Raw genomic sequence first — 13,081 nt, forward strand, 5'->3', positions numbered from 1 at the left:
CACGACACGAACTTTCGAGTTTCGAGTTTCGTAGTAGCCCTGCAGTTTGATCGCAAATCTCGCCTCACAGAGTACCTAACTGACGGAGTCTAACAAAGAGACTACAGTTTTAAAATATCAATTACTATTTCGAAGTGTAGGTACACATAAATATAGCTTCCAATGTGCACGAAAGGGCACTATTAAAATTTGATTCAGATTAGATTTATTTTTGCGAGGCGCTTTGTAAAACGACACAAGGCACAGGGGGTCTACTACGAACTTGGATTTTCGAATTTCGTGGTAGCCCCCCCAGGTTACTGCGTATAAGCGACCCCATTCGGCATAATGTACCTCTAATTGCCAAACAAAACAAATTTCATAGTATTCAAATAACATGAGTATGAGTATAAAGAAACCCGAAACTACCCACTATCATGCTGTGTTATCTTAGAACAAAGTATAGAGCACTGGTAAAACGCCATCTATTGGATGAGTTTCATAAGATAATACTCACGCGCTCGATCTCTCTAAAGATCGCCTAGGTGGCGCTGATAAGCTTAATGTTACACATTGTTACAATTGGTAAAAAAAAAAAATTCGTAGAGGTAAAAATCCATAACATAAATTAATATTATTCTAAATTGTTATATTTTTTTTTATTTTTTACACCTAAAAGTAAAACTACTTATGTTTTATTCTATTAAACAAAATTTTAAATCGGAAATCGAATATGATTGCCACGAAATAGCTGGAATTTAAATTTTAGTGCTGGCAACATTAAACGGCTGTCTTTGATTTGAACGTTCACAGTTTTCTGTGCTAATGTTCTTGAAATCGGCGTAAAAGACTGCCGCTATTTTTGCACCTCGCGCTTAACAAGAACAGTTCAAAAATGTATAATTCAACAAATAGGAGACGAAAGTTTTAGCATTAACTTCAATTTTCGTCTCCTATTTGTTGATTTTTTTAACTGTTTTTGTTAAGTGTGAGGTGCAAACTTAGCTTGGTCGTGTTATACATACCTACCTTTAACTAACACTACACACCTACCTATACCTATCAATATATATACGTAATAGACAGCTATCGTAGCTATACATCTATATAGAAGACATTTAGTCAACGGACCCAACCGCTTGGTGGCGCTTTAGTCGAGACCACAAATATACGTGAAGTTAGCTATCTATTACCAGTATACCTACACACTCTCATCTATGCCCACTATGAGGCTAGCTGCATTGCCGCACTGGATTGTAATGCCAATACGTTAGTTATTTAGTAGTAAACATAATTTTCCTCTTGATTACTTACTCTAGAATAAATTTATTTATCCGATGATGAAAACCAGATTATCTTACATACGAACAAACATACATAGTACATAATAATATGCACGTCCTACTGCTGGGCACAGGCCTCCTCTTAGAATAAGAGGGCAGGGGGAGTTATATACAGCGGGACAGATATACCTACGGTACGTAAAGAAACTTATTTATTTAGCGTTTACCCGCGGCTTCGCACGCGTAAATCATTAGATACAGCAGTTGAATTGAAATACTGGGATTTTATTAAATTCTCGTGGGAATTCCCTAAAATTACATCGTGGTCTTCATTGACGTTATATTATAACAACCATGCCAAATTTCATGACTCTAAGCCCAGCGGTTATTATTTCGAAACTTTATCCCTATTCCGTGGGAATATCGGGATAAAAAAAACGCTGCTTGAAAAGACAATTAAAAAGTAAAAAATAATTATGCGCTACCTAGCTGTTGCCCGCGACTTCATCTGCGAAGAATTCGTTTATCTCTATCCCGCGGGGACTATGCTGATTTCCCGCAAAATTAGCCTAAGTTAATTTAGTATAAAGTATCTAGTAATATTTTTTTATCTAAGCGTCGTCGGTGTCGGGGGACCGCTAAGGGTAACATGAAACTAAATATGTTGTAGGTATTTTTTAAAGTATTAACCTTAGCGGTCCCCCGACACCGACAACGCTTCGATAAAAAAATATTACTAGATACTTTATACTAAATTAACTTAGGCTAATTTTGCGGGAAATCAGCATAGTCCCCGCGGGATAGAGATAAACGAATTCTTCGCAGATGAAGTCGCGGGCAACAGCTAGGTAGCGCATAATTATTTTTTACTTTTTAATTGTCTTTTCAAGCAGCGTTTTTTTCGGGCGTTTTTATTTTTATTTTTGCTGGCGTTTTTTAAGTCGGGGGTTTTTTAAATTTTAAATTTAAGTTTTTATTTCATGTTTTTTAAACTTTGATATATATTTTTTTAAACTGTACTAGTGTGTTGGATATCCTGGCTGCAGCATCAGCTCATCTTGTTGCCGCCATTGCATTGTATGTAGAATCAAATACTGATCAAAAGGAATTAAACACGACATATCTGCTATTATTTTTTCAAGAGTATACTGGTGTGCTGAGTATCCTGGCTGCAGCATCAGCTCGTCGTGTCGCCACCACTGCATTGTATGTAGAATCAATTGCTGATCAAAACGAATCCAAACACGACATATCTGCTATTATTTTTTCAAGAGTATACTGGTGTGCTGGATATCCTGGCTGTAGCATCAGCTCGTTGTGTTGCCACCACTGCTTTGTATGTAGAATCAATTACTGATCAAAACGATTCCAAACACGACATGTGTGCTATTATTTTTTATAGAGTGTACTAGTGTGCTGGATATCCTGGCTGCAGCATCAGCTCATCGTGTTGCCACCATTGCATTGTATGTAGAATCAAATACTGATCAAAAGGAATTAAACACGTCATATCTGCTATTATTTTTTCAAGAGTATACTGGTGTGCTGAATATCCTGGCTGCAGCATCAGCTCATCCTGTTGCCACCATTGCATTGTTTGTAGAATCAAACACTGATCAAAACGAACCCAAACACGATATATCTGCTATAGTTTTATTAAGAGTGTAGCTACTAGTGTTCTGGATATCCTGGCTGCAGCATCAGGCCGAGAATTCCATAATCTTGCATAGCTATATAGCATATATGGGTGTTTCAAATTTTAGGTCCCAAATATGTTTGAAAGTAAAGTAAATATCCATTATGCGTCTAAGATTCCTACCGCAGCGAACAAAAGATCTGATGATCTTGAAACGGCTGAACCGATTTTGATAAATCATGTCTAAGATCCATCGCTAGAAAACCAGCTTTCAAATAAAAAAAACCGCATTCAAATCGGTCCACCCGTTTAAGAGCTACGGTGCCACAGACAGACACACAGACACACAGACACACAGACACACAGACACACATAGCGGTCAAACTTATAACACCCCTCTTTTTCGTCGGGGGTTAAAAAGTAGGCTATGTGTTATTCCAGACGTCCAGCACCCTACATACCAAATTTAATGACTTTAAGCCCAGCGGTTGTTATTTCAAGATTTTATCCCTATTCCGTGGGAATATCGGGATAAAAAGTATCCTATGTTTTAATCCAGGTTATAAACTAACTTTTTGCCAAATTTCATTCAAATCCGCCCAGCCGTTTAAGCGTGAAGAAGTAACAAACATACTCACTCACTCACTCACAAACTTTCACATTTATAATATTAGTAGGATTTTAATGAATCTTCACAACATTAGACTGAACTCATAATAAAGTAGATGAAGCGAAATTTACTTGTACATTATTTATCATTAACACTGATGTACCTAATAATTTTCAACTGCTCTTATAGTTAAAGCCTGTATGACATTAACATAGGATTGAATTTGACTTGGCCTGTTTAAAAACTTTTTTCACTACATCTATACTTATCTAGGCGCAATCTTTTGTCGCAAAAAATGTATCTACAATTTTATACGAGTCGAAGTCTACCAAGAACGATTTGACTCTAAGGACGTCTTGTAGGCTTTTTTAAATCTCGATTTAAGGCTTAAACTGACAGTTCTTGTATGGATCTGACAGGACTTAAGACCACTTAAACATAGATTAAAAAGCCTGCAAGTGGACGTAACAAATGTTTTGTGAATTTTGGCCATTTCTTTCCGTTTGCATGTGTGCTTGGTGCTTGGGTTTTTGGAGCTTTAAGAGATTAAAGTCGTAGAGTTTAATAATAATCCTCTTATTGTTACTTCTGTACGTTGCCTACTCTGTACCTACTTGTACCCTGAAACGATCATTACTCTCATATTTCAATGTCAACTTTTTGCTTTCGATAATAATCATGTAACGTTTCAATTCCTCGTCAAAATCATAAACGAAATGTAACCATACGGGACCCAGTACGGGACTTCTGTCTGGTCCCAATAACCATACTTTTTGTCATAAATCATGTCGCAGGACAAAAAATCACCTAAATTTTCAAATCACATGTGAGGCCACGTGAGTAGTGAAACTCACAAACGATAGCACTTAGCTTTTATTGGCCCACATTCTGTTTCGGGCTACCATTTATGGGTGAACTTGAGGCGTAAACTGGATGTTTCTACTAGCATTTGAACGGCTAAGTTTCTTATCGCTTAATATCTATACCCGTGTGGTGCCGGGTAAGAATAGCACCACCCCCTTTCTTCCTGTGGGTGTCGTAAGAGTCGACTAAGGGAACAGGGTTGAAGTGTGTTGTGGGCGATGGGCTAGCAACCTGTCACTGCGATATCACATTTTGTCCATCTTTTATACCCACATTTATGCTAAAAGTGGTACTGGAACACAAGTTTCACGTGCTCTGCCTACCCCTTTTAGGCATAAAGGCGTGAATGTATGTATGTATGTATCTATATTGAAAAACCATCTAAGTAGAAGTTGGATACGCGCACTGAGGGTTCCGTACAAATTTGCAGGAATCTATGAATCTTCAAAGAAAGATTTTCTGTCATAGGGATGTCATGACTCTAGGGCAGTTGCAGTAAGATGACTCCAGAGGCTGACACTTACCTCTCTCGAAAACTATACTCCGTTTAATTTAAGGTTTTTATTAACGGTCAAATTGTGACACACGTGTCTCGGTATTTCGAACACAAATTGACTAAAAATACCTACATGTACTTAGCGGTATTTATTATGTTTTTTTACTATAGAAGTTAACACAATTTTAAATAGCTATTTACGTTTGGTTTATTTTAAAACGTGTACAAAGTTTATCGTTAAGTTCAAATGTTAAAATAAATGGAGTACCTATAGGTAAAATGTACATAGATACCTATAGATAATTAGAACCTGTGCTAGTGGCCGAGTGGTTTGACCTATGGCCTCTCAAGCAGAGGATCGTGGGTTCAAACCCCGGCTCGCATCTCTGAGTTTTTCGAAATTCATGTGTGGAATTATATTTGAAATTGACCACGAGCTTTACGGTGAAACAATTCAATGGTGTGTCTGAAGTTCCCAATAAGCACTGGGCCCGCGTGGGAACTACGGTACGGTACCAAGCCCTCTCATTCTGAGAGGAGGCCTGTGCTCAGCTGTGCTTTGGGATGATGATGATGATGATGAATTAAAAACACTCAAATTATTTCGGGGATAAAATTATGAATCGGCATGACTCCGTTCCGTCACCATCTCCGATCATGCATTCATCAGTGCATGGTGCTCCGGAACCGCAGGAGCACAACGTCCTTCGACCAAAAGGCAGCACTCATACTCGAGGAAACTGAGTCGCGTACCAGGGTGGGACTTTTCAGCATCAATTTCGCCATGATTTCTTTGGCAGATGTATGGAACGCCAATATGACATCAGTAGCACAATTTTATCCTGGTAATAGGTGATTCAGTTTCTTTGGCTGTAACCTGCGGTGGAATGAATTTAGGTTGAAGAGGACGCTTTGGAAAGATTCAGACCGCTATCACGCCAATGATTGGGTGGAAGAAGCATCGTCGGCTCGTCAGTAAAAAGTCCCAAAGAAAATTTTAAAGAAAAGTTAAAACAAACAAAAGAATGTCCATGTTTTCTAAACCACCATCTAAAACAATATTGTCTCACAATGTCGCATTAAACCCTCGTGTTTACAATCCGTACTACTTGTAGGAATCTTTCAATGGCCGGTTGCCTCATGTTTATCCTAGTAATTCCACGTCAAATTCCATTTGTTAGCTATCCATTGCTGGTATACTGTCTTATTAATACTATTATTTCAATCAAAGCAAGTAGTGGAGAGAGTTTGGTTAGAAAACTCATCAACTATTTGGAGCAACGCAATGCGTTAGCAGACAGCGCGTCTACGCACCTAGTAAAATTCGGCTTGATGTTAGCCAAATTTGAACTGTGCGTGGTGGTGTTTGGGTTGCTATTGCCTTATTGATAGGTGTTCTAGAAAATTATGTTGAGTATGTATGTATGTTGTTTGTATTAATGTTTCTTACGAATGTGGGAAGTGATCGACATTCTGTTGATTATGCATTGGGCTTTCAAAGAACTTTGCCGACCGTGATACGGTAGCAGAAATATAATGTTTAATTTTTACTGCCTACCCACGGTAATCACAATAACGCTGACCGTTTTACGACCAAAATTAGATAAGGTCAGTAGATAAACGTATAGTAGGTATAGGTAGGTGGATGCAGGCCGTTTCCAACCGAAGCAAGCAGTTCTTGGGGGAGAACTATGACCAACAGTGAACGCCAACGGTTGTGATGATGATGATAATGATGATGAGGTACCTATAAGAAAACCCTTCTCTTCCGTTGTTCACTCTATCAGTCAATTTTCGGAAATATAGTTTCATCGACCGCTTAATCGCTACACTTCATTCCGAACACAAAAATATAAGTAGATAGGTAATCAGTATAATACCTATAGTATGGAAGCAGGGCAGAGGCAGACAGCCAAAAAACAAACGAGCATCATCAGTCATAAGTTGCAGTTATCCCAGCGTTCAGCCATTAGCGGGCAGCCGCGGGCGGCGCACGCGCAGACCATGACGTCATAGCCGTATTATAAGTGATACCAGAGCGATGCGATCTATAAAGCCTTGTATAAACCTTTAGAAACCTTAGTTTGAGAAAAAACCCTTTATGAAACTTTTATCAAAACGAACAAGCAGACAATAGAGCAGATGGGGTATTGAATAACGCGATCACATCCAACATCTCTTTCTACACTCATCCTTTACCGTGTGATAGAAAGAAGTGGTAAAAACGATTGTGAATCCCAGTGCCATAGACAGTAAGGCTTCAGTAGGAACGTAAGCCAGTGGCCACCACAGTTGCTTTCTCTCTCCACTTCTTTCTTTCAAGCGGAGGTATATTATAAAAAATTAAAAAAATAAAATTAAAAAATTAAAAAATGTTTATTGCCAAAAAACTTAAAATAAATAAATAAAAGAAAAAATACCGTAGTTTGCTAAAGGTTTGGCAATGGGTACCAGTCTCAGCTTGTGCTGGGCTCGTTAGCTCAGCGCTGATTTTCAGAAAGGCCCCTGTGGTGGTTGATCGCAGCCCCTGCTTGAACATACTACGAGTACAGTACCTACATAAATATAGCAACTAAAAGAAAAAAACTAAAAGAAAAGAAAAATTGACACAGATACTTAACTAAAGTTGTGTTGTGTGTGCGTGTGTGATTATGAGGGTAGAAAGAGATGAACAACGTGATCGCGAGCGCTGGCGCGTGAGACAATACGCTCTCCGATTCCTTTTATAATTTCACACACGCATGCAAGCAATTCAATTTAATTCAATGTCATACAATTCGGAATGCTAAGTTGTCTCAATCACAATTATTTTCTGCGCCTTCATTGGTCAGTTTCGGTCGGTTGGTTCCACTGCTTCTATTGCAGAAGCTGAGATAGCTTCCGATTAGTCGATGTTGAAAATCATGCATGATTCCCTAGCTATATAGTATATTAACTAGTTTAAAACTTATTCCCTTGCGCTGTACTTTTTATCAGATATATTGATAAGGATTAGTAGAGTGTCTCACTTGAGTGTTACTGTGATATGTCTTGCTAAGTTTTGAATAGGACAGCCAGACTTGCACGCTTCGTGAAAAAAAGGAGACAGTTTTTAATGCTTTACGTCATGAAAGGGTATCATTTACATTCTTTTGGGATATTTTCTACTTATCATATTCATTTTGGATAAAATGTCAAAGTAATTGAAAATATTTATGAATACACAAAATTTAAAATCATTTTATAGTTTTATATACATTATGATATTATTATTAATAAGAATGTTATTATTCAATAGAATGGATACTTAATATAACTTTATTGACATAGTCTTACTTAAGGACAAAATAGGTTAGACATAATTGAAGTGCTTTCGAAGTGCCTTCATATTTACGGCAGAAATGGCTGAATGGCTGAATGGGTAGGTATTAAATTAACCTACCTTAATAAAAACCTCAGACACCCCAAAAATACTTTTTTATTTTAAGTAAGGTACTTGATTGCATTTTTTTTTCGAATGGTTCCATTATTTAAAAAAATATTCGTATGTTTGTCTCATAATTTGTAGTATCTGGCGGCGAGCGAGCCTTGCTCTGGCTATAACTCGATTACTTATAATAAGCGTTTTCCCAGAGATAAGACCACCAAAGCCCACGCCATCATGCAACGTCGCTAAAACATTCAATTGGCGTAACTTTTAGATTGGGAACAATAAAAAAAGGATTATGATTGGTTATTTGGAGTCTTTTTGTATTTTTTATTTCAACTCCAAATTTGTTACTTTTACGGGTATCCCGTGAAACCATATCGAAAATACAAACTGAGACATGGATGCACAGAAAAACCAGAAAAAGAGACCAGCGCTGGGAATCGAACCCAGGTCCTCAGCAATCCGTGCTGCGTGCTATAACCCTACACCACCGCTGGACAGGAATTTAGACACCTGGGACCTGGGTTCGATTCCCAGCGCTGGTCTCTTTTTCTGGTTTTTTCTGTGCATCCATGTCTCAGTTTGTATTCTCGAAAAAAAGGATTTTCGATGTTAAAACATTTTAAACGGAACCTGATTTAAAAACATAGTGTAATCGATTCAGCTCTCGATTCTGAACAAACTACTTCCTGGTTTTCAGTTATTTATTTAACACCTTGTACGAGTATATTTATAAGACCTTGATGTTTCGGGTCCCTCCTACGCTCCAAGAGTTTCAACAACTTATGGTTATAATGCTAATGAAATTCAGGAATTTCTAAACATCTGCTGGACCTACTTAATGGTGCCTAAAATTCTACTCCTGAAGGGGTGAAACGGGGGTCAAAGTTTAAGCACCTATGAATTGTAATCAGGTTTATTTTTGAATTTAAAAATTTGCTTTATCTGTCAAAAACTACGTCTCTCTATATATCTTACGAAATACAAAAAAAAAATACGAAAAAAAGGATCGTAGAAAGTAAAACAAGCGAAATCCGCATGGAAAGGCTTGTATGAAAATAAACGAGAGCTTTGATCTAAAAGGCTTTGATTGATAACTTGAATCGCGATCGAGTTTTTTAAAAACGAACTTTGGACCCAGCGTCGGTAAAAAAACCACAGAAAAACTGGTCCAAGGTATCAAATTAAACCTATTTGTTTTCGAGAATAGTATTAACGGTCATTGACTTTATCTTATTTTATGAATGGTGCGTCATAAGTTCAAAATATAACGCGTTAGTTTCCTGTAGCGGTTGTGGTTAATTGATCATCCTACTAATATAATTTATAAATGGGAAAGTTTGTTCTAACGGATCAAATTAAATTAGACATACAGATACTCGTATTAACCCATTTCTTGGCAAGGAAACAAGCCTCGGTTTATTCTTGTAGAGCCACAAATAGATAATAGTACAAGTAGTAGAGCTAAGAAAAATAACTTAAAAAAAAAGATGATCTAAAATTATGTTTTTATATGATAAAATAATACTTACCAAGAAAAGGGTTAACCTGAATTATACATAATATGTAGAATACATTCGTCCCACTCTACAACGTGAACAATAAATACTTAATAAATATAATAGGATAATTCACCTATTTAGTCCTATACTAAGCAAAGCTTGTATTATGGATACTAGGCAACGGATAAACACTTGTATTGATAAATATACATACTTAAATACATATATTTAAACGTCCAAAACCCGAGAACAAACATTCGTATTATTCGTACAAATACCTGCCCAGGCCGGGGATCGAGCACGGGACCTCAAGCTTCGTAGTCAGGTACTCTAACCACTTGGCTGTCCTATCGTCAAATAAATGAAGACCCTGATGTTATTTTTGGCAATTCCCATGGGATTTTTTCGAAATACCGTAACTTGCAGCAACAGTGCTTGCACTGTTGTGATTCGGCGTGGAGAGTAAGACAGCCGGTGAAATTACTGGCACTTGAGGTATCCCATCTTAGGCCTCTACGTTGGCAACGCATCTGCAATCCCCCTGGTGTTGCAGGTGTCTATGGGCGGTGGTGAACTCTTACCATCAGGAGACCCACTTGCTCGTTTGCCATCCAGTCGAATAAAAATAATAATTCAAATGTCAGAAGCTGCGGGTTGATACTAGTGTATTACCTATCAATAGTGTACATCAAAACGCATTGCTTGTCCGTCCGTGACCATCATCAGTTGCATCATCATTGCATCATCAGTTGTCGAGCCAAGCGCCGGTGATGACGGTCCCGCCGTCATTGCATCAGACACAAAACTGCTGACTGAGATGATGGGGACAATATCCTTTTTAATTATATACACTGGCGTTTACCCGTGGCTGCGCTCGCGTTTAATCACTAGAACTGGCATTTGAATTAAAATTTCTTCAGTGCAAAATATTCATGGGATGAAAAAAATTACTGACTAGCCTTAGTAGAATAGGTAGAAGCATCGAATTAAGGAACTGATCTATTTATTAGGTGACATATCTATTATTTTGGTGAACGAATTTTGATGACCAAACTATAAAATTTAGGATACAGGTTTACATTAATCTGATGACTTATACTTAGAGACAGTTTTGATTAATATGATGACTAATATATTTCTTATATATTATATATTTCTTAGGGATAGATATTAAATCTAAATTTAAGTGACAGACAATATTCCCTTTTTAAAATGCAGGTACCTAAATATGAGGAGGAAAGTATACATTCTTACGTCATCTGACTAATACATTGCTTCACTTTTACTCACATTATTTACGAATTATTCGCCTCCATACTCGTGTCTAAACCTAACAACAATGACGTGAGGTGATTCAGTTGAAAGTCCAAGTGTACATTGATGACATCACAGCTCTAATTTTACATACAAGCGCTTTTTAAAGGCTTATTTCCATTCCAATAGCCGTTCAATTGTGAACTTTCAGGGAATTATCGTTAGGTTACAATTTAAAGTGATAACCGAGTAGAAATACGTTGCTTTTGGGAGTCCTTTTCCTGTTGGGGGTCGAAGACAGGTATTCAGTGAATGGAATTAGCGTGCTTGATGTTTAGCGGTAAAGGTGTGTTTCTATTCCTTGATACAACCTAATCCTTACTATTTTCTCTAACATGATTCAAATGACACATGATGATTATGTAACTTAAGAAGGTGGTAACCAATTTTTTATTTTTTCCAACAGAGATATATAATGCTTGAAAAAATGAAATCACAATAAAACTGCTGATTGTTCGAATATTTGAACTCAAATTTGCTAACAAATTGTTAAGTTACTGTGTAGGCACTGCGTTACGAGTATATTAAATTACTTTCATGAACGCCTTTACAATGTTGTTTCAATCGGCCGCAATTTCTAGAGGTGAGGGTTATCGGTAAAAATAAAAGCGGTAAAATAATCGAACTTATTATTAATTAAATAAATAAAAAATAAATAAATTGGCAAGATTGTTCGTCAGAGTCGGAAAGTGACACACAGTAGTGTGGAATAAATTATATTTTAAAATTCAAATAAGACTTTCAGTTCGATAGCGTAACGTTTTCCGTAAACTGCTTCAACTTTGCCCTCTGGTCCCAACATTGCCTGATTTGATTTAGACTCGATAACTTAGCACTCTTATAGGTTTTAAACTTTTATCTACACGGGAGTTATTATTAAGAGGGGATAAAAGTTTAAAAACCTAAAGGATGCGAAGTAATCAATGGTTTGTGTGAGAAGAGCATAGGAAGTTGTTACCCTAGTAAAATGTATAATGAACTACCTATTAATTTGCTCGCCCGCTTAGATAGCTATATAGCTAGTCTATAATGTCTATGCAACAAATATGTGTTCATACAGCTCCACCACCTCCACACAGTAAAGAAAAAAAAAAATAAAAAGACATTTATTGCCACATTAAAAAAAAACAATGAACATAACAGAAACACAACAAATATTTAAAACGTAAATTTAGAATTACACAATGCCCAAAAAGGAAAAACGAAAAAACACATGCAAATGCAAAACAAATACAACGAGTAGGTAAACACGTCACAGATATATATATGTGGCAATAAGTTCAAGCTCAGCATTTAGGTGCTGCCGGTCGAGGAAACCGGCGGCGGTGAAGAACACTGTAAGAATAACGCGAAGTTACATTTTATGCACTTTATAATATTACTAGCTGTTGCCCGCGACTCCGTACGCGTAGAAATATGAAAAATAGTTTACGTCCTATTCTCAGACCTACCGAATATACACAAAAAAAATCATAAAAATCGGTCAAGCCGTTTCGAAGGAGTTTGATCATAAACATTTTTGACCCGAGAATTTTATATATTAGATTAAACTTCAAATTCCAAATCATTTGTTCAGTAAATAGGCCGCAATGGGCACTTTTACACGTCATTTTTTAAACTACCAGCGCTTTCGGAAAGACCATCATTGCCAAGAAGAATGCGCCGCAAGAAACTTGGCAGTCTTTTTTTATACTTAAAAACTACAGTAGGTATACAATTAAAGAAAAAAATACAAAATAATAATAATAATAATACATGGATGTATAACACGGGTGTAAACATCGTGAGGAAACCTGCACAAACCTGCGAAGAAATTCAATGGTGCGTGTGAAGTTCCCAATCCGCACTTGGCCCGCGTGGGAACTATGGCCCAAGCCCTCTTGTTCTGAGAGGAGGCCTGTGCCCAGCAGTGGGACGTATATAGGCTGGGATGATGATGATGATGATGGATGTATGGGGTCCCTTAGTTACAAAACTAAACACTAACT

This window comes from Choristoneura fumiferana, chromosome 14 (genome assembly GCF_025370935.1).
Source record: "Choristoneura fumiferana chromosome 14, NRCan_CFum_1, whole genome shotgun sequence".
In the NCBI taxonomy this organism is placed as follows: Eukaryota; Metazoa; Arthropoda; class Insecta; order Lepidoptera; family Tortricidae; genus Choristoneura; species Choristoneura fumiferana.